The sequence below is a fragment of the Bison bison genome, unplaced genomic scaffold (genome assembly GCF_000754665.1).
Source record: "Bison bison bison isolate TAMUID 2011002044 unplaced genomic scaffold, Bison_UMD1.0 scf7180017864029, whole genome shotgun sequence".
Lineage (NCBI taxonomy): Eukaryota > Metazoa > Chordata > Mammalia > Artiodactyla > Bovidae > Bison > Bison bison.
The window spans coordinates 2,071,478-2,090,033 of NW_011494601.1; the positions used below are offsets into that span (position 1 = coordinate 2,071,478).

At 43.5% G+C, this 18,556-nt stretch overlaps 1 protein-coding gene across 1 annotated transcript in view; it reads right to left on the reverse strand.

Annotated features, from left to right (window-relative positions):
• The window catches only part of LOC104984467 (conglutinin-like), a 51,732-nt gene that overhangs the window by 3,552 nt on the left and 29,624 nt on the right, over positions 1-18,556 (reverse strand). The window lies entirely within an intron of this gene.

The following is an 18,556-nucleotide window of genomic DNA, read 5'->3' on the forward strand; positions in this document are numbered from 1 at the left end:
GGCCCTGTGGACCTATGGCTCCAGCAGGCCCTGGATAAGAGAAGTAGAAATGGGTGAGTGCTGAACATATATTTTAGCATTTTCGTGCTCCGCCCCCCCAACCGCCCCCAACCTCCACACATGGACTTCCTTTCCCCAAGCAGCACACCCTCCCACATACAAATGTTCCTCTGTGCCTGGATCCTCTTCTTGCATCCTCTGTATACACTGACTGTCCCATAAACTAACAACCAGCCTTCCCAAATACAAACAGTCCCTGCTGCTCACACCACCCTCTCCCTGGAGACAGACAGTTCCCAAAACCCAACACTGGCTCTCTCCCTGGAATGCCAGCTCTGACATGATGGCTGGTGGGGGTAGGCAGAAGGGAATATGAGCCCAGCCCCATATCCATTGCTCACCTGCTTCCCCAGCACGTCCAGGGGCTCCAGTCTCCCCGGGGGCACCTCTCTCTCCTTTGAGGTCTGCGGGGCCTCGGAAGCCCTGAATGCCTGGGGCACCCACTCCTGCTGAGGCAGAAACACATTGGAGAAACATGGCTGAGAGTGTGCTCAGCAGGTACCATTTCTTCATCAGTGCAGCTTGTCACCCATAGCTCCAGGTGAGAGAGCGACCTGGGAGACTGCTCCTGACTGCTTGGTCTCCTCTAGCAAATTCAGTCAGTGTGGGAATGTGGAGAGGCCCAGGCCAGGCCTACCAGGCACAGAGGTTCCAGGCTTTTCCAGGCACTGTGCACATACCCTGGTCCCCACCAGGGCTGCCAACGTCACCCCTCCCTTCTCCCTCCCTCACCCACCATATAGCACCCTCCTACCTTTGGGCCCAGTCTCTCCTTTGGGGCCTGGTGTGCCTGGAGGTCCCATGCTCCCCTGCCTCCCTGAGGGGCCCTGTCTTCCAGCTGATCCAGGAATACCAGGAGGCCCTGGGAAAAAGGACCAGCCCAGTCAGTGACACTGAATCTCCTCGGAACGGAGTGCATAAAAGATGGGGCTGTAGTAGAAGTCAGACAGGCAGCCTCCTCCTAAAGATGTTGCCCTCACTCTCCACCCTCCCCAGGAGCTGCAGTCTTCCCTGAGATAACCCAGTGCCACCTTGAGAATGACCTTCCTCTTCCTGGGGTAGAATCTGTGCACGCCTAGTGCCATGGCCTAGCGGCAGCATGCCATTTGCAGACACCTGCATTCCATGCCCAGCTGCTCACCAGGTGGTCCAGGGTCTCCCTTTGGTCTGGGTTCTCCAGCAGAGCCATTGTCCCCTTTCAGCCCTATGGGGCCAGCTGGTCCAGGCCTCCGTGCTCATCCTGCAGGTCCGGGTGAACCTGTGGGCACAGACGAGATGGACATAAAGCTGATCCTGGCCCAGGAGGAGCCATCTGCCTGCAGGGTCAGGGCCTTGGCGCTCTTTCAGGGTTCTGTAGGGTGTAAACACTGCCCTTCCAGGTGACTGGTCCAGTGGCTATCAAGAAATGCATATCCACATCCCATTTTAGAAGTGAAGAAACAGGCTTGCTGAATTGATGGCAGATCCAAACCAAGACTCACCTGGCTTTGCATACAATGCACCTGCCCCTGCCCCAAGGCCACGGTATTTATGGCAGTTAAGTCTGTCAGCTTTTACCCTGGACCATGGACTCCCTGCCCTCCCCCCTCCCCAGAACCAAAGTTTATGGTAGAAATGACACCTGACACTTACCACCAGAGAAATAGAAATCAAAAGCACAATGAGCTGTCACCTCACACCTCTCAGAATGGCTATTATCAGACAGCAAATAGGAAGTGCTGGAGAAGTAGAGAAAAGGAAAGCTTTGTGCAGTAGGGATGCAAATGGAACAGCCACTATGGAGACAGCATGGAGGTTTCTCAGAAAGTTAAAACTAGAGCTACCATAGAATCCATCAATTCCCCTTCTGAGCATTTAACTAAAGAAAATGAAAACACTAACCTGAAAAGATATATGCACCCCCAAGTTAATTGCAGCGTCATTCATGGTAGCCCAGACATGGATGCAGCCTAGAGCCCAAGTATCTATGGACGGATGAATGGATGTAGAAAATGCAGGGTGCATATACAATGGAACATTATTCAGCCATAAAAGAGAATGAAATCTTGCTATTTGCAGCAACACTGGTGAACCTTGAAGGCACTATGTTTAGTGGAATAAGTCACAGGGAAGGGTGGTACCATACGATCTCACTTATATGTGAAATCTAAGAAAACAAATAGAAACAACATACTCACAATACAGAGAACAGATTTGTGGTTGCTAGAGGTGGGTTTGAGAAGCGGGCAGAATGGATAGAAATCTTCAAAAGGTACTAGGGTCCAGTTTAAAAACAGTTGAGTCCCAGGATATAATGTACAGCGAAGTTCTATAGTTAGTAATCCTGGGTTGCATGCTTGAACATTGCTGAGCAAGCAGATCTTAAAAGTTCGCATCACACATAAATCGTTAACTATGTGTGTTGATGACTTATTGTGACAATCATTGCACAATATATGCAAATATGAATTCATTATGATGTACATCTGATTCTAATATATTATAGATCAATTTTATTTAATATAAAGAAGAGAAAAAACTATGTAACATGCTTTTAAAATTATGGAAGATAGATGATATTATTGTGTATTATTAAGTGATAAAAGTAAGTTATAAACACTATTTAATATGATTCCATTTCTTCAACATGTCCACGCATGTCTCAGGCATGTGCACATGTAACACACATTGAAAAAACCACAAGAAGAGCATAGACAAGTGTTAGTTGTTCTTTCTAAGGAGCACAATTGAGGCAATTTTAATTTCCATCTTCTTGTATTTAGTGATCATATACTAATTTGCTTTGGAAAAATGACCAAACATTTAAAAAAATCACATTACCTTAAGAAAGCTGCCTAAGTCTGAAATTATAAGAGATTTGCCTTCAAAGACTAAAGGGAGAAATGCCTATTGATTCAAGAATTATACACTCAATTCTGTGAATTTGGTTATTCTTTTTTCATTGAGATGTAATTCATATAATATAAAAATTACTTTTTTTTTTTTTTTACTGTGCTGTGTAGTTTGCAGGCTCTCAGTTTCCCAATCAGGGATTGAACCTGAGGCCTGGCAGTGAGAGCACCGAATCCTAACCTCTGGATTCCAGGAATTACCTGTAATTAATCATTTAAAGTATACAATTCAGTGGCATTTAGAACATTGACATAATTGTACAACTACCACTACTCTTTAGTTCAAGACTATATGATTAATCCCAGAGAAAAGCTCATACCCATACTCCCTCCCTGCCTCCTCCTAAGCCCTGGCTACCTCTATGCAGCTGCCTGTCTCTGTTAGCTATTCTGGATATTTTATATAAATACATACAATATATGACCCTTGTGTCTGCCTCTTTAAACTAGGAGTGACATTCTTGAGTCTCATCCAATTTGTAGCACATTATCAGTACTTCGTTCCAATCTATGGATGAGAAATGTTCTATAGTATGAATACAATATATTTTCTTTATTCATTCACCTCAGATAAATGTTGATAGACACTTGGGTTGTTTCCATCTTTTGACTGTTGTGAGTAAGCATTCATGTGCAAAAAGACAACAAAAGAAATCTGTCAGTTACTACTAACTTGTTCATTCACGTATTTGTTCATTTCCTCATTATTTCATTTCTCTGTTCACGGAGAATCTCTCTGTGGAACATGGCTTTCTGTGTAGCACTGAGCACGAAGTAAATGTCAGCACCAGGTCCTGGTCTGCAAGGAATTTGTCACTGAAGTTTAAACTGTGAGGCACAGGTAATGAGTGAAGAAAACAGCTTCTGAGATGTCCCTTGTCCATCCCAGCACCCTCAACCCATGGACACACACGTACTCATAGGGAACAGGACTTCAAGGCTGAAGAGGATTCAGAGCCCTGGAGAGGAGAGGTGACATTTCAGATCTGGAAACCACTCCCCCAGGGTAAGAAGGGCCAGTCTTGCCTGGGCCAAGAATGTGCAGGTGGAGGGAGACTGGGGTATTTGATGGGTGATGAGAGTGTCTGTGCTGGACATTGGGTCCTGCTCTTAGCTCCAATTCTCACTAGGCAATCAATGGGAGCCCGGAGGATAGGCCCCACATCCCAGACCCCCTGGTGCACGGTGCTCAGGCAGAGACACCTGGTCCCTGGCTGAGCCTCTCCTGGGCTCCCCCCTGGCTAGGGAGGGCAGCAGGTACCTTGGAAGCAAGTCACTCCTTAGAAGGGAGCATTAGAGGTTGCCATCCTTGTGTACAAACCATGGCAGCCATGAGAGCAGGGAGGTAGAAGAAGGGATACTTTTCAATACAGGGCCCCTCAGGGAGCTAGAGAGAGTTGGCATCTTGAATACCACCCCTCCTCTGAGATCACTTCTAGGAGGCCTGCTCTAGCCCCAGCCCATTCATGTTGGAAGCTACTTTCTTTCTAAAAGACAGACAGATACTATCTCTTACCCTACAAATCCTGGGGATGTTATGTATTCTTTTCAGCTTTAATCTGGTTCATGTATTTCCTCTCCAATCAAAACACAAACTCCAGAAAGATGAAAGAACTCAGTTTATCCCCCATAACCCTGGCCCAGGGCCATGGTGATCCCCTCGTCCTTGTCGCTGGTTCATCAAATTCTCACTTCTTGTCAGTAAAAACCAGATCTTCTCCTGTGGGGCAGTGTTTCCAGAAAATTCCCTTAATAATCAGTACATTTGGAAACCTCAGGCAAATTCAGCTGGTTGGGACAGCAGAAGAATAAAAGTTTATCTTGAAGACCCAACAAAGAAATGAAGCCTTGGCTCAATTCTCTGTCACTGGTGGTTGATATTATTCTCATCTACAGATGATTAAACTGAAACTTACGACAGTCATCAGTTCAAAAATATTTGACATTCTGCAGAGGCAACATTTAATACGAATGAACAACAGTTAAGTTTTGGAGTGTATGTACTCAGTCGCATCTGACTCTTTGTGGATTGTAGCCTGACAGATTCCTCTGTCCATGATATTCTCCAGGCAATAACAGAGTGAGTTGCCATTTTCTACCCAGGGGATTGTCCCAACCATGGGATCAATCCTACATCTCCTATGTCTCCCACATGAGTGTACTAAGTCACTTCAGTCGTGTGCAACCCAGTGGCCCAAAGCTTGCCAAGCTCCTCTGTCCACGGGATTCTCCAAGCAAGAATACAGGAGAGGGTTGCTATGCCCTCCTCCAGGGGATCTTTCTGACCCAGGGATCAAAACTGCATCTCTTACATCTCCTTCTTTGGGAGTCAGGTTTTTTACCACTAGCACCACCTGGGAATCCCAAAGAGTTCTGGAGCAGAGGATCCAAATACCACTTGCTCACTCATTGTTTGTACATTCTTGGGGTGGTTAGGGTCAGAAGATCCTAGGGGAGAAATCAGGACAGGTGGTTATGGAGCTGGGGACTTGAGCAAGCCAGTCTTTGCCAACCAGTAAAGCCATATTTTAGGTGCACTGAAAATCTGGGGGATTCCTCCCATCTTGGGAAGACCATCTTCAAGGTTTCCACAGCAGAAGATTCAGAGTTTTGGGGTTGGTTACAATTCCAGTGCCCACCCCTTCCCATCAGGGCAAGCCCATGGTCCCAGCTCTACCTGGATCTCCCTTCTCCCCCCGGGGGCCTTCTCTCCCATCTTGTCCATCACGACCAGGCAAGCTACCCTCCAGGGGGCTACACATAACCAGGGTACAGGTGTTGGCCAGTGTTTTCTGGGAATAGATCATTATTTCTGCTCCCAGGAATCTCCAGGGCTGTGTAAACAGGAGCAGCATGGAAAGAGGGAGGAGAAGCATGTCCTAGGCAGACGAACAGAAAGAGGGGGTGCTCTTGGTCCAAGGACGAGGCTTAGGGCTGGCCCAGCTCCTGGAGGTCAGGAGAAGCCCTTCCCCCATCTCCTCTCTCATCCTCTGGGGCCAAGAGTAGCAGGGCTTCAAAAGCAGTTTAGGGAAAGTTAGGATAAGGTCTGGCCAGGGAGGACATGTGTGGACCAGCTGGGCCTCTGACCTGGTCTGCCAGCAGCATGAACCTACTCTCAGATGATCTGGGTCATCCCTCTTGGGGCTTGTCATCCCTGTCAGGGGCACTTTGGCCAGGATGTAGAATGCCTCACTGAGGCCATTGTCACACCAGGAGGGACTCACTGAGGGCCGTTGGGTGGGACCCTTCCCTCTCTGGGTCTCTTTATCCCTTTTTATACCAGTGAGTCGGTTGCTTTACCTCTTACAATGCTGGCTTGTTTCCTCTCACTTGCTGCTCTGGACAGGCTAGTACTGGAGTCTGCAGTGCTATCTGAAAAGAAAGCCAGAGTCCTAATGCTTGGTAAGGTCTGTCCTGAGCACAGAAAGGTGCATGACTGCTTATTTTCCAGGATTTGTCATTCTGGGGCTCCACTAGGAAACTTCCTGGTACACCTAGAGTCCTGCCCAGACCTCCTAAGAGGACTTGGGACGGGGGCCTCTTGGTAGAGAGGACGTGTGAGACAGGTGCCATCAGGGGGAAGCTGGCTTCAGAGGAGGAAAGCCGATGTCCAGTAGAGTTTCTGGTTACCATCAGAAAGGGACTCAGGAGCTAAGTGAGATCAGGGTGCAGGACGTGGGTCACTCCCAGTGTTGGGCTTCTTTCCTCTCTCAGAGAGACACTGTAATGTTTAGAGCATGGAAAAGAATCATGGGAGTTGCAGAGACCTGGAAGAAAGCCCGAGGGACCGTGCAAAGGACCGAGGATTGCCAAGCAGGCTGATGCAGTGGGAGGGAAGGGGTTTCCTAAGCAGAGAAGTGCCTCCTTCCAAGAGGATGATGAATTGCATTTACCCTGGGGACTTCCAGATAATGGCATCAGACATCTGGTTGGATGTCACATTCAACTCTCCTCCTCTCCCTGTCCTGGAAAGACATCTCGCACCAAACAAAGGGAGAAGAGTAAAGAGCATCCCTTATTGCCTCATTTGCTCCCACCACCAGCACTGAACCTCCTAGAGTGGAAGATCTACACACACCCTGCCTTCTTCAACCACCCACATAGGCAAGGAGATATTCACTGGATATTGGAAAACAAATTAAGAGGCAAGGACAGAGATACTCACAATTGCTTCCTGTAAGGGTCCAGAATATCCAAGCATGTTAGAGTTCCTGGGTAAGCATTGGCTCTTTATATCTGCCCTATAACTTGACCCTCAGCCCCAGTTTCCTGAGACTTCTCTTCAGGAAGTAGGGTAATTTCCTTATTATTGACTCACTCAATTTCACCCCCACCTGAGCTCAGGTGTCCACCTGGGTTCTGGACACCTGCCACTAATGTTGACAGGACTAAACACACATTAGAGTTCAAAGAGCACCCTCAGCCCAGGATCTCATGGGTACCCCACTTCAGCCTTGTAAGTAAAATGGCAGCATCGGTGTCTGTATTTCATGATGTCCAGGGATCCAAGGTCCAGAGAAGAACAGTAAGTTGTACAGCGATCTACAACTCTTGCAAAAGCAGCCTTCCTCTGCAGAGTCCAAGAGCTAGCACCCTGCGGCCACTTCTCTTCCACCTTCATCTCAACATTACTGCTCAGACACTAGGAAAGAGCTGGGAGCTGCTTGGCCAATCTGAGCAGAAGTGGGGCATGTGAAGGGCTGCTGAGGCAACAGCCTGTGGGAGACAGCATCTCGGGGAGCTGCCATCTGGCAGGGGTCACTCTTTTGCTTTCTGCTGTCAATCTAGGACAACTCTCCACTTGCCTCAGGATGGCTTTCTATGCTCTCTGTTCATCCCCTGCCCAACCCTTATTCACTCACTGCTGCTGCTGCTGCTGCTAAGTCACTTTAGTCGTGTCTGACTCTGTGCGACCCCATAGACGCACATGACTATCCAATTCTCTTAATTATAGGGTTTAATGGCAACTGCCTACATGCTTGCTGCCCCAGACACTGGTTTCCCTGGTAACTGATGAACAAACTGACGTCAGCTCTCTGTTAGACTGGTAGGCTCCTCCCTCAAGCGGTGAAGAGTGCCTCCACGTCCTTCCTGCTCTCTGCTGAACATGGTATGCTGTTGCGCTAGGACCCTTCTTTTCTGGACACGTAAGATTTCCTATCTAATAAGCCATGGACATCTTTGTCCCTGTCTCCCAACTCTTGCTTCGGTCTCAAGGCTGGGCATCAACACGCATGCACAGCTGCAGGGTGAAGCTCAACAATTGGTGAGTCAGCCAGAAAGCTACAGAAAATCCCGTGAGTGCAGAGATGTTGGAGAATGAGGACAGGAAGGGAAAGTTGTGGGGATAATACCAGGGTGTCATTCCCCTAGCAAGTGGGCTCCTGTGAGAGATATCTTTCTCTTCCATTAAACTGATGGCATCCTATTAACCTCAGTTTCTTTCCAGTTTAAAAGTAGCAGCCTGGGCTTGTGCTTCACCTGACTGTCTGGGGAGGGCTTGTGATACTGGCAAAACACAAGAGCCTTTCTGGTTTTATTGTTTTCTACAAAATACAAACATACCCCTGACCCACCACCCCTAAACAATTACAGGCTTTAGAGACACTAAGTGGGACAGCTTGTGAATTGGCCATGGTCCGTTACCATGAAGGGTTTGGTTAGGACCTGTGGCAATGGCGAAAGAAAAAGAGTACCCTCTGGGCTTCTGGTCCCAGGTGTGGGAGGGGGCAGAGCAGGGATATAGTGTCAAGGAACAAAGCTCTATGCAGCCTACATGCTTTACAACAAACAGGTGGAAGCTGCTACAGTGGGCCTACTCAAGTTGCTGAGCAATGCAAAAAAACACCGCTTTAGTGGCCATGAAGTTCAGGAATGGGCTGATAAAAATGCCATACCCAGACTTTTCCACCTGTCCTACAGCCCTACTGCTGCCAGGCTAATAGAAGGACGAGTGGACTGAGTAAGCAACAACAGATACAGGAAACCCACTGTCTCAACCTGTGAACCAAGAGGCTAGCTTAAGTCACAGAGCTTCTCATTAAATATTCCAAGAGCAGTCAGCACAGGGCGTACCTACATCGTGTTAACCCAGAGCAAACTCTTCAACATCATCGGAGTTCAACTGTTGATCACCCAAATATCATTGACAGCTAACGATCAGGAGAATAACTCACTTTTGTCCTTGCCACAGGATCTACGCCCAGGGGAACATTCTGTAAGTGGCTCTGGGACTGAAACTGGTATGGATGTCCCAGGTGTTTCGGGTTTGCAGCCCTGTAGGGATTAGGAATAAGGGACTTAAAGATTTCATCTGTGCCCACATAAAATAACTAAGAAATTAATCTAGGGCCCCCACTAGAGAAAGGCACCATTATATTAACCTTGTGTTCTGTTATACCCCTCCAGTGTTTTTTGACACTAGCTGGAGTGGACTGAGTTTGCACAGAGTAATGGTACTGTAGCCAGGACAAAAAACGTAGTCAGGGGTGTTATTATGTCAGAATGCTGTGACTGCTTGTATTTTGCTTACTGGTCATGATCTTCCCTGCACTGAGTCTGTTAGACATCTTACATTTCATGTCTAGTCTGAGTGGTAAGGAATCTATTTGCAGACATGGCAACAATGGTGACCTCACTCCATAATGAATCTGATGGTGGGTCTAACAGTGATATGCTGTTGTTATCCTCAGGAATTCCATGAAAAATTGACCTGATAAATGGCTGTCTCCAAAGATTGCCTGTTCTTTGGACTCTCAGTACTCGCAGCTGTGGTTGTCTGTATTGCATTTGTGGTATCTGACTGTGGTGCACCTTTGTATACCTGAGGCCAGGAATACTGTGGAAGAGGGGTGGACCTAGATAGTAAGGGTCATAGGTCATGCAGGTTATTGTAGGGATGGAGTGTATAGTCAGCCCATTTGAGATGCTGTTCCCTTGCTTTTACTACATCTCCCTGCTCGACCAGTCCCTGCTCCACTCACAGGACTGCTCAATCCTATTTTATACATTGCTTAATTAATAACCACCTACATGCTGGCTGCTGCTCTAGCTGCAGGTTTCCCTGGTAACAGATAAGCCCAGCTGACATCAACTCCCCCTGTAAATGGTAGGGGGACACATTGACACTTCTCCTCAGTGCCAAAAATTGCTGCCATTTCCTAGCTGCTATAAACATTGGCACATCACTCTAGGATAATGTGTTTCGAACATGTAAGATGCCCTGTCCAATAACCGTTGATGTCTTTGTTGCGGTCTCTCCCCCTTGCTTCAGTCTTAGGGCAGGCCCTCTACAAGGCATGAAGGCCTGTGAGGTCCAGCCCAACAGCAGTGGGCAGGTTGCTTTGGTTTTGGTCTCTGGGAACTGTCAGGGGAGGTCTCCCAGACCTGCTTCACCAGAGCATTTATAGACCCACTTTTGCTCTGTTCTGGGTGCTGAGCTCTTTGCTTCTGAAAAAGGAGACATGGACATCAGAAGAAGTAAGATTCCAGCTGTTTCCCTCCTAACCTGTCAGGCAGAGGGCAATGTCTCTGAGGTCAAATCTTGGGGGTTTGATTTATACCTTTCATCTGATCATTGTATACTAGGTACAAATTCAGAGCAACTGTCCACACCTGGCTAGGAGTGGCTTTTCCATTGGTTGGCTAGAATGGAGGGCTCTTCATATACTATTGCCTTTATTGTCCTTTCATTTCCTTGAAGTTGATGTCTTAGTAGCTCCCATTTGTTGATTCTTAGCTCAAATAGTAATCTTCCTTCCCTTCACTACCCAGAGTACTCAAGTCCTCAGGTATACAGGCAATCCTTAAAATATTTCTCCCTCTGCTAAGAGCTGGGATCCAAATGAAAAATCACTTTCTGTGGCTCAGATGCCTTTCTTGGTTTTAGGCATGGATTGAAATCCATGCCTTCAGTTCATGTGCCCACTTATATGACTATAAGCTCATCTCTTATGGACAGATGTTCAGACATAAGCAGCCACCAAGTCCAGATGAAAAGCACCTGAGTTTGAATCAACACTCTTCCTGCAGGCTGTATCAGAGAAGCACTTTTCTGATGAGACTGAATTTCCTTTCTCTCCATGCAGAACAGAAGGGTCTTGCAAGCCAGTTGAAGCAGGATCATAGGTTTTTGGGTACAAATGACTCTTTCATTTGTATCCAAAGAGACTAACTGCTAAGTCTGCTAAGTTGCTTCAGTCATGTCTGACTTGCAAGCCAGTTGAAGCAGGATCATAGGTTTTTGGATACAAATGACTCTTTCATTTGTATCCAAAGAGACTAACTGCTAAGTCTGCTAAGTCACTTCAGTCATGTCCGATTCTGTGTGATCCCATAGATGGCAGCCCACCAGGCTCCCTGGTCTCTGGGATTCTCCAGGCCAGAAAACTGGAGTGGGTTGCCATTTCCTTCTCCAAAGCATGAAAGAGAAAAGTGAAAGTGAAGTTGCTCCGTCATGTCCGACTCTTAGTGACCTCATGGACTGCAGCCTACCAGGCTCCACCATCCATGGAATTTTCCGGGCAAGAGTACTGGAGTGGGTTGCCATTGCCTTCTCCAAAATAGACTAAGATATACCCCAAATCACTATCTTCCTACCTTTTGGAGAACAGTTCTCATCTAGGTATAATTGTGTCTCAATCCCCACCAAGGATAAGGTCAAACACCTGAGATGATTAGGTTATCCCAAGGGGTAGGAGAGGGTGGATTTGGGGCCCTAGGGCCCTCAAGCACAAGATCCTGGTTACTTCTGTTTCATAATCACTTACTTCAGAACTTACGAGAGAGATGGTTCAGCATAGGTGTGTCTTGGAGATAAGGAATAAAGGAATAAATCACATGCCCACCCAACCCCTAATTATTTTATGGACTTTCCTTCTTGACCATCCATTCAAATGAGCCTGTACCACTCAACCACTTAAGGCCACATGTATTCCCAAGCGATGATAATTAACTACTAGGATTTGAGTAAATGCTGTCTTGTACATCCCAAAGGGAATCAGGAGAATCATGTCTTCTTGAGAGTTTAAGAATGGGTTGATATAAAGGTACAAAGAACCCCCAACAACTGGTGGCCCAGTGGTTAGGATTCCTGGGTTTCACAGCTGTGGCCTGGGTTCAGTTCCTGGTCAGGGAGCTGAGAGCCCATAAGCAACATGGTAAAGCCAAAAAAGAAAAACAAGTTTTCTCCCCAGTGTACCCTCAGTTTGAAGTCCCTGTGACCCATAGCTTATTGGTTTCTTTCTTTTGTTTTTGGCCATGGAGCAAGGTATGGGGGATCCTAGTTCCTGACCAACAATGGAACCCATATTTCCTGCATTGCAAGCAGGAAGTCTTAACCACTGTACCACCAGGGAAGCTCCCCCAAAGAATATTGGGTACTATCTGTTTGTTCAGTTGTCTCTCAGTTGTGTCTGACTCTTTGTGACCCCTTGGACTCCAGCACGCCAGACCACCCTGTCCATCACCAACTCCCAGAGTCTACTCAAACTCATGCCTGTTGAGTTCGTGGTGCCATCCAACCATCTCATCTCTGTCGTCCCCTTCTCCCGCCTTCAATCTTTCCCAACATCAGGGTCTTTTCTTTTTTTTTTTTATGTTTCAGCTGATTTTTTTTTATTAAAAAATTTTTTTTAATATAAATTTATTTTAATTGGAGGTTAATTACTTTACAATATTGTATTGGTTTTGCCATACATCAACATGAATCCACCACAGGTATACATGTGTTCCCCATCCTGAACACCCCTCCCTCCTCCTTCCCCATACCATCTCTCTGGGTCATCTCAGTGCACCAGCCTCAAGCATCCAATATCATGCATCAAACCTGGACTGGTGATTCATTTCATATATGATATTATACATGTTTCAATGCTATTCTCCCAAATCATCCCACCCTCTCCCTCTCCCACAGAGTCCAAAAGACTGTTCTATACATCAGTGTCTCTTTTGCTGTCTCGCATACAGGGTTATCATTACCATCTTTCTAAATTCCATGTATATCCATTAGTATACTGTATTGGTGATTTTCTTTCTGGCTTTCTTCACTCTATATAATAGGCTCCAGTTTCATCCACCTCATTAGAACTGATTCAAATAAATTATTTTTAATGGCTGAGTAATACTCCATTGTGTATATGTACCACTGCTTTCTTATCCATTCATCTGCTGATGGACATCTAGGTTGCTTTCATGTCCTGGTTATTATAAACAGTGCTGCGATGAACACTGGGGTACATGTATCTCAATTCTGGTTTCCTCGGTGTGTATGCCCAGCAGTGGGATTGCTGGGCCATAAGGCAGTTATATTTCCAGTATTTTAAGGAATCTCTGCACTGTTCTCCATAGTGGTTGTACTAGTTTGAATTACCACCAACAGTGTAAGAGGGTTCCCTTTTCTTCACACCCTCTCCAGCATTTATTGCTTGTAGACTTTTGGATAGCAGCCATTCTAACTGGCATGAAATGGTACCTCATTGTAGTTTTGATTTGCATTTCTTTGACAATGAGTGTTGTTGAGCATCTTTGAATGTGTTTGTTAGCCATTTGTATGTCTTCTTTGGAGAAATGTCTATTTAGTTCTTTGACCCAGTTTTTTATTGGGTCGTTTATTTTTCTGGAATTGAGCTGCAGAAGTTGCTTTTATATTTTTGAGATTAGTTGTTTGTCAGTTGCTTCATTTACTATTATTTTCTCCCATTCCGAAGGCTGTCTTTTCACCTTGCTTATAGTTTCCTTTGTGGTGAAGAAGCTTTTAAGTTTAATTACATCCCATTTGTTTATTTTTGCTTTTATTTCCAATATTTTGGGAGGTTGGTCAAAGAGGATCCTGCTGTGATTTATGTCAGAGAGTGTTTTCCCTATGTTCTCCTCTAGGAGTTTTATAGTTTCTGGTGTTACGTTTAGATCTTTAATCCATTTTGAGTTTATTTCTGTATATGGTGTTAGAAAGTGTTCTACTTTCATTCTTTTACAAGTGGTTGACCAGTTTTCCCTTCACCACTTGTTATAGAGATTGTTTTTAATCCATTGTATATTCTTGCTTCCTTTGTCAAAGATAAGGTGTCCATAGGTGCATGGATTTATCTCTGGGCTTTCTATTTTGTTCCATTGATCTATATTTCTGTCTTTGTGCCAGTACCATACTTTCTTGATGACTGTGGCTTTGTAGTAGAGCCGGAAGTCAGGCATTTTGATTCCTCCAGTTCCATTCTTCTTTTTCAAGATTGCTTTGGCTATTCGAGGTTTTTTGTATCTCCATACAAATTGTGAAATTATTTGTTATAGCTCTGTGAAAAATACCGTTGGTAGCTTGATAGGGATTGCATTGGATATATAGATTGCTTTGGGTAGTATACTCATTTTCACTATATTTATTCTTCCAATCCATGAACATGGTATATTTCTCCATCTATCAGTGTCCTCTTTGATTCCTTTCACCAGTGTTTTACAGTTTGCTATTTATAGGTTTTAGTTTCTTTAGGTAGATATATTCCTATGTAATTTATTCTTTTTGTTGCAATGGTGAATGGAATTTTTTCCTTAATTTCTCTATTTTCTCATTATTAGTGTATAGGAATGCAAGGGATTTCTGTGTGTTGATTTTATATCCTGCAACTTTACTATATTCATTGATTAGCTCTAGTGATTTTCTGGTGGAGTCTTTAGGGTTTTCTATGTAGAGGATCATGTCATCTGCAAAGAGTGAGAGTTTTACTTCTTCTTTTCTAATTTGTATTCCTTTTATTTCTTTTTCTGCTCTGATTGCTGTGGCCAAAACTTCCAAAACTATGTTGAATAGTAGTGGTGAAAGTGGGCACACTTATCTTGTTCCTGACTTTAGAGGAAATGTTTTTAATTTTTCACCATTTAGGATAATGTTTGCTGTGGGTTTGTCATATATAGCTTTTATTATGTTGAGGTATGTTCCTTATATTCCTGCTTTCTGGAGAGTATTTATCATAAATGGATGTTGAATTTTGTCAAAGGCTTTCTCTGCATCTACTGAGATAATCGTATGGTTTTTATTTTTCAATTTGTTAATGTGGTGTATTACATTGATTGATTTGTGGATATTGAAGAATCCTTGCATCCCTGGGATAAAGCCAATTGGTCATGGTATGATCTTTTTAGGGTCTTTTCTAATGAGTCAGTTCTTCACCTCAGATGGCCTAAGTTTGGAGTTTCACCTTCACCATCAGTCCTTCTGATGAATAATCAAGACGAATTTTCTTTAGGATGGACTGGTTGGATCCCCTTTCAGTCCAAGGGACTCTCAAGACTCTTCTCCAACACCGCAGTTCAAAAGCATCAATTCTTCAGTGCTCATCTTTCTTTATAATCCAACTCTCACAACCATACATGACTACTGGAAAAACCATAGCTTTGACTAGATTGACCTTTGTTGGCAAAGCAATGTCTCTTCTTTTTAATATGCTGTCTAGGTTGGTCATAACTTTTCTTCCAAGCAGCAAGCATCTTTTAATTTCATGGCTGCAGTTACCATCTGCAGTGATTTTGGAGCCCATAAATATAAAGTCAGCCACTGTTTCCACTGTTTCCCCATCCATTTGCCATGAAGTGATGGGGCCATATCTTAGTTTTCTGAATGTTGAGTTTTAAGCCAACTTTTTCACTTTCTTCTTTCACTTTCATCAAGAGGCTCTTTAGTTCTTTGCTTTTTGGCCATAAGTGTGGTTTCATCTGCATATCTCAGGTTATTGATATTTCTCCTGGCAGTCTTGATCCAGCTTGTGCTTCATCCAGTCCAGCATTTCTCATGATGTACTCTGCATGTAAGTTAAATAAGCAGGGTGACAATATACAGCCTTGACAAAATCCTTTCCCAATCTGGAACCAGTCTGTTGTTCTATGTCCTGTTCTAAGTGTTGTTTCTTGACCTACATACAGATTTCTCAGGAGGCAGGTCAAGTGGTCTGGGATTCCCATCTCTTTAAGAATTGGGTACTACAACATTTGTTAAAAACCTGATCTCTAATATGTTGCTTTACTTTATTTGTTGGTAGCCTGAATATGGCTCCCTCTAGATTAACTATTTTCTTTCTAGCTGTCTCTTTGATCACTAGATACATTATTTGTTTTCCTCTTTTACATGAAGCATTCCATTCAAAATTATTCTTCTAGTCCGTAAGCTGTCCTGTGTCAAAGCCATCTGAAACAGTAGTGCAAAAAAGGAATCCTGGTCTGAAACTCGAAATATGGGTATTATTTTATCCACAGTCCACATAGTATATACTGTTCATTATTCTCTAGTGTTGACTATAGTCATCAAGGACAACATCCTATAATCAAATTGACCCTGTTGCTTACATTCTCTACAATGTCCTCATGTGACTTCATTTTCTACTTTGAGATGAATATACAATACGGGTCCCTTCCCCATGAGTGAATGCACCAAACCAAGTTTTCCTCCATTGGTAGAAGATAGAGACATATTTATTTTTATTTAATCCTTCACATTGTATGATATAACATGCAAAAATTGTTTAGCAAAATATTTGATATAAAATATTGATTCAAAATTGCTACCCCAGATTATCTCTTCACCTTGATTCTGAGAGATAATGAAAGAGAAATTCAAGCATACTTGGATTCTAGTTTCTGGAATGCAAAAATTTCTTTTTTTGTTTTCTACATTGAAATATACTTGACATACAGCATTGTGTATATTTCAAATATACAACATATTAGTTTGATATATTTATATATTGTAATATGATTGCCATTGTAGTGATAATTAGCACCTCTGTCATAAAACAGTTATAATTTCTTTTTAGTGGATGGAATATTAGGTTCTAGTCTCTTAGTTTCATTACAATAGGATATTGTCTCTATTCACTAGGTATTTGATCTCTAGGACATATTTACTACCTGTTGCAAGAGTGTACACTTAAAAAACATATTCTAATCCTTCTCCTTGTCATCCCCTAGTAACCATTAACTCTATTTTTGAGTTTGTTCTTGTCTAGATTCCATGTATAAGTGATATCTTAGAGTATTTGTCTTTCTCGGTCTGACTTATTTCAGGTAGCCTAATGTCCTCAAGATCCATCCATGTTATTGCAAATGGCAGTATATATTTCTTTCTCATGGCTGAATAATATTCCATTGTGCATATGGTATACCTCATCTTTTTATCAATTCATTTGTTGATGGGCTCCTATTTGTTTCTATATCTGAGCTATTAAGAAAAATGCGGTAAAACACATGAGATTGCATATATCTCTTTGAAAATCTGTTTTTATTTCCTTTTGGTGTATACCCAGAAATGGGATCGCTAGATCATAGGGTGGATCTTTTTATTTATTTATTTATTTTTGAGGATCTTTCATTTTGATTTCCATAGTAGGTGAACCGACTTGCATTCCCACAAATAGTGTACATGACAAGTTCACTTTTCTTTTCATCCTTGCCAAAACTTATCATACCTTGTCTTCTTGGCGATAGCCATTCTTAAAGGTGTGAGGTGATAGCTTATTGTGGTTTTGATCTATATTTCTCTGGTTAAGTGTCTTGAACATCTTTTCATATATCTATATCCTTTTCTGTCTTTTCTTTGGGAAAATGTCTGTTTTTTTTTTCCCTTTGCCTATTTTAAAATCAGATTATTAATGACTTGTATGAGCTCTTCATATGTATTGTAACTGCTATTCATGGTTTGCAAATTTTCTCCCAATGTGTAGGCTGTCTTTTCATTTAATTGTTTCCTTCGCTGTGCAGAGACTTTTAAATTTGATATAGTCACCTCGGTTTTTGGGTGTTTTTTTTTTTTTGCCTTTGTTGTTTGTGCTTTGAAGTCATATCTAAAATATCATGACCAAGATTTGATGTTGAGGAACTGCTACCCTATGTTTTCTTCCAGAAGTTTTATGGTATCAGGTCTAGTGTCTATGATTGATGTCAGTTAATGTGTTATGTGTGTGTTATAAGATAGTGGTCCAATTTCATTGTCCTGCTTGTGCTGATCCAGTTTTCTCAACACCACTAATTGAAGAGACCACCGTTTTCGCACTGGGTGTTCTTGGCTTCCTTGTCAAATATTTTGACCATAATCGGACAATTTCTTTCTAGGCTCTCTTTTCTGCTCTATTGGTCTGTGTCTATTTTTAGTCTAGAACTATACTGTTTTTATTTCTATGGCTTTGGGGAGTGTATTTTGTAATGAGGAGGTGTGATACCTCCAACTTTGTTCTTCTTTATCAGGATTGCTTTGGCTACTCAAGGTCCTTTATGGTTCCATACAAATTTTGGGACTTTTCTCTATATCTGTGAAGACTTCCATTAGAATTTTGATGGGGATAGAATTGAATCTATAGATGGTGACCGATCAGATCAGTCACTCAGTCGTGTCCGACTCTTTGTGACTTCATGAATCGCAGCACTCCAGGCCTCCCTGTCCATCACCAACTCCCGAAGTTCACACAGACTCACGTCCATTGAGTCAGTGATGCCATCCAGCCATCTCATCCTCTGTCATCCCCTTCTCCTCTTGCCCCCAATCCCTCCCAGCATCAGAGTCTTTTCCAATGAATTAACTCTTTGCATGAGGTGGCCAAAGTACTGGAGTTTCAGCTTTAGCATCATTC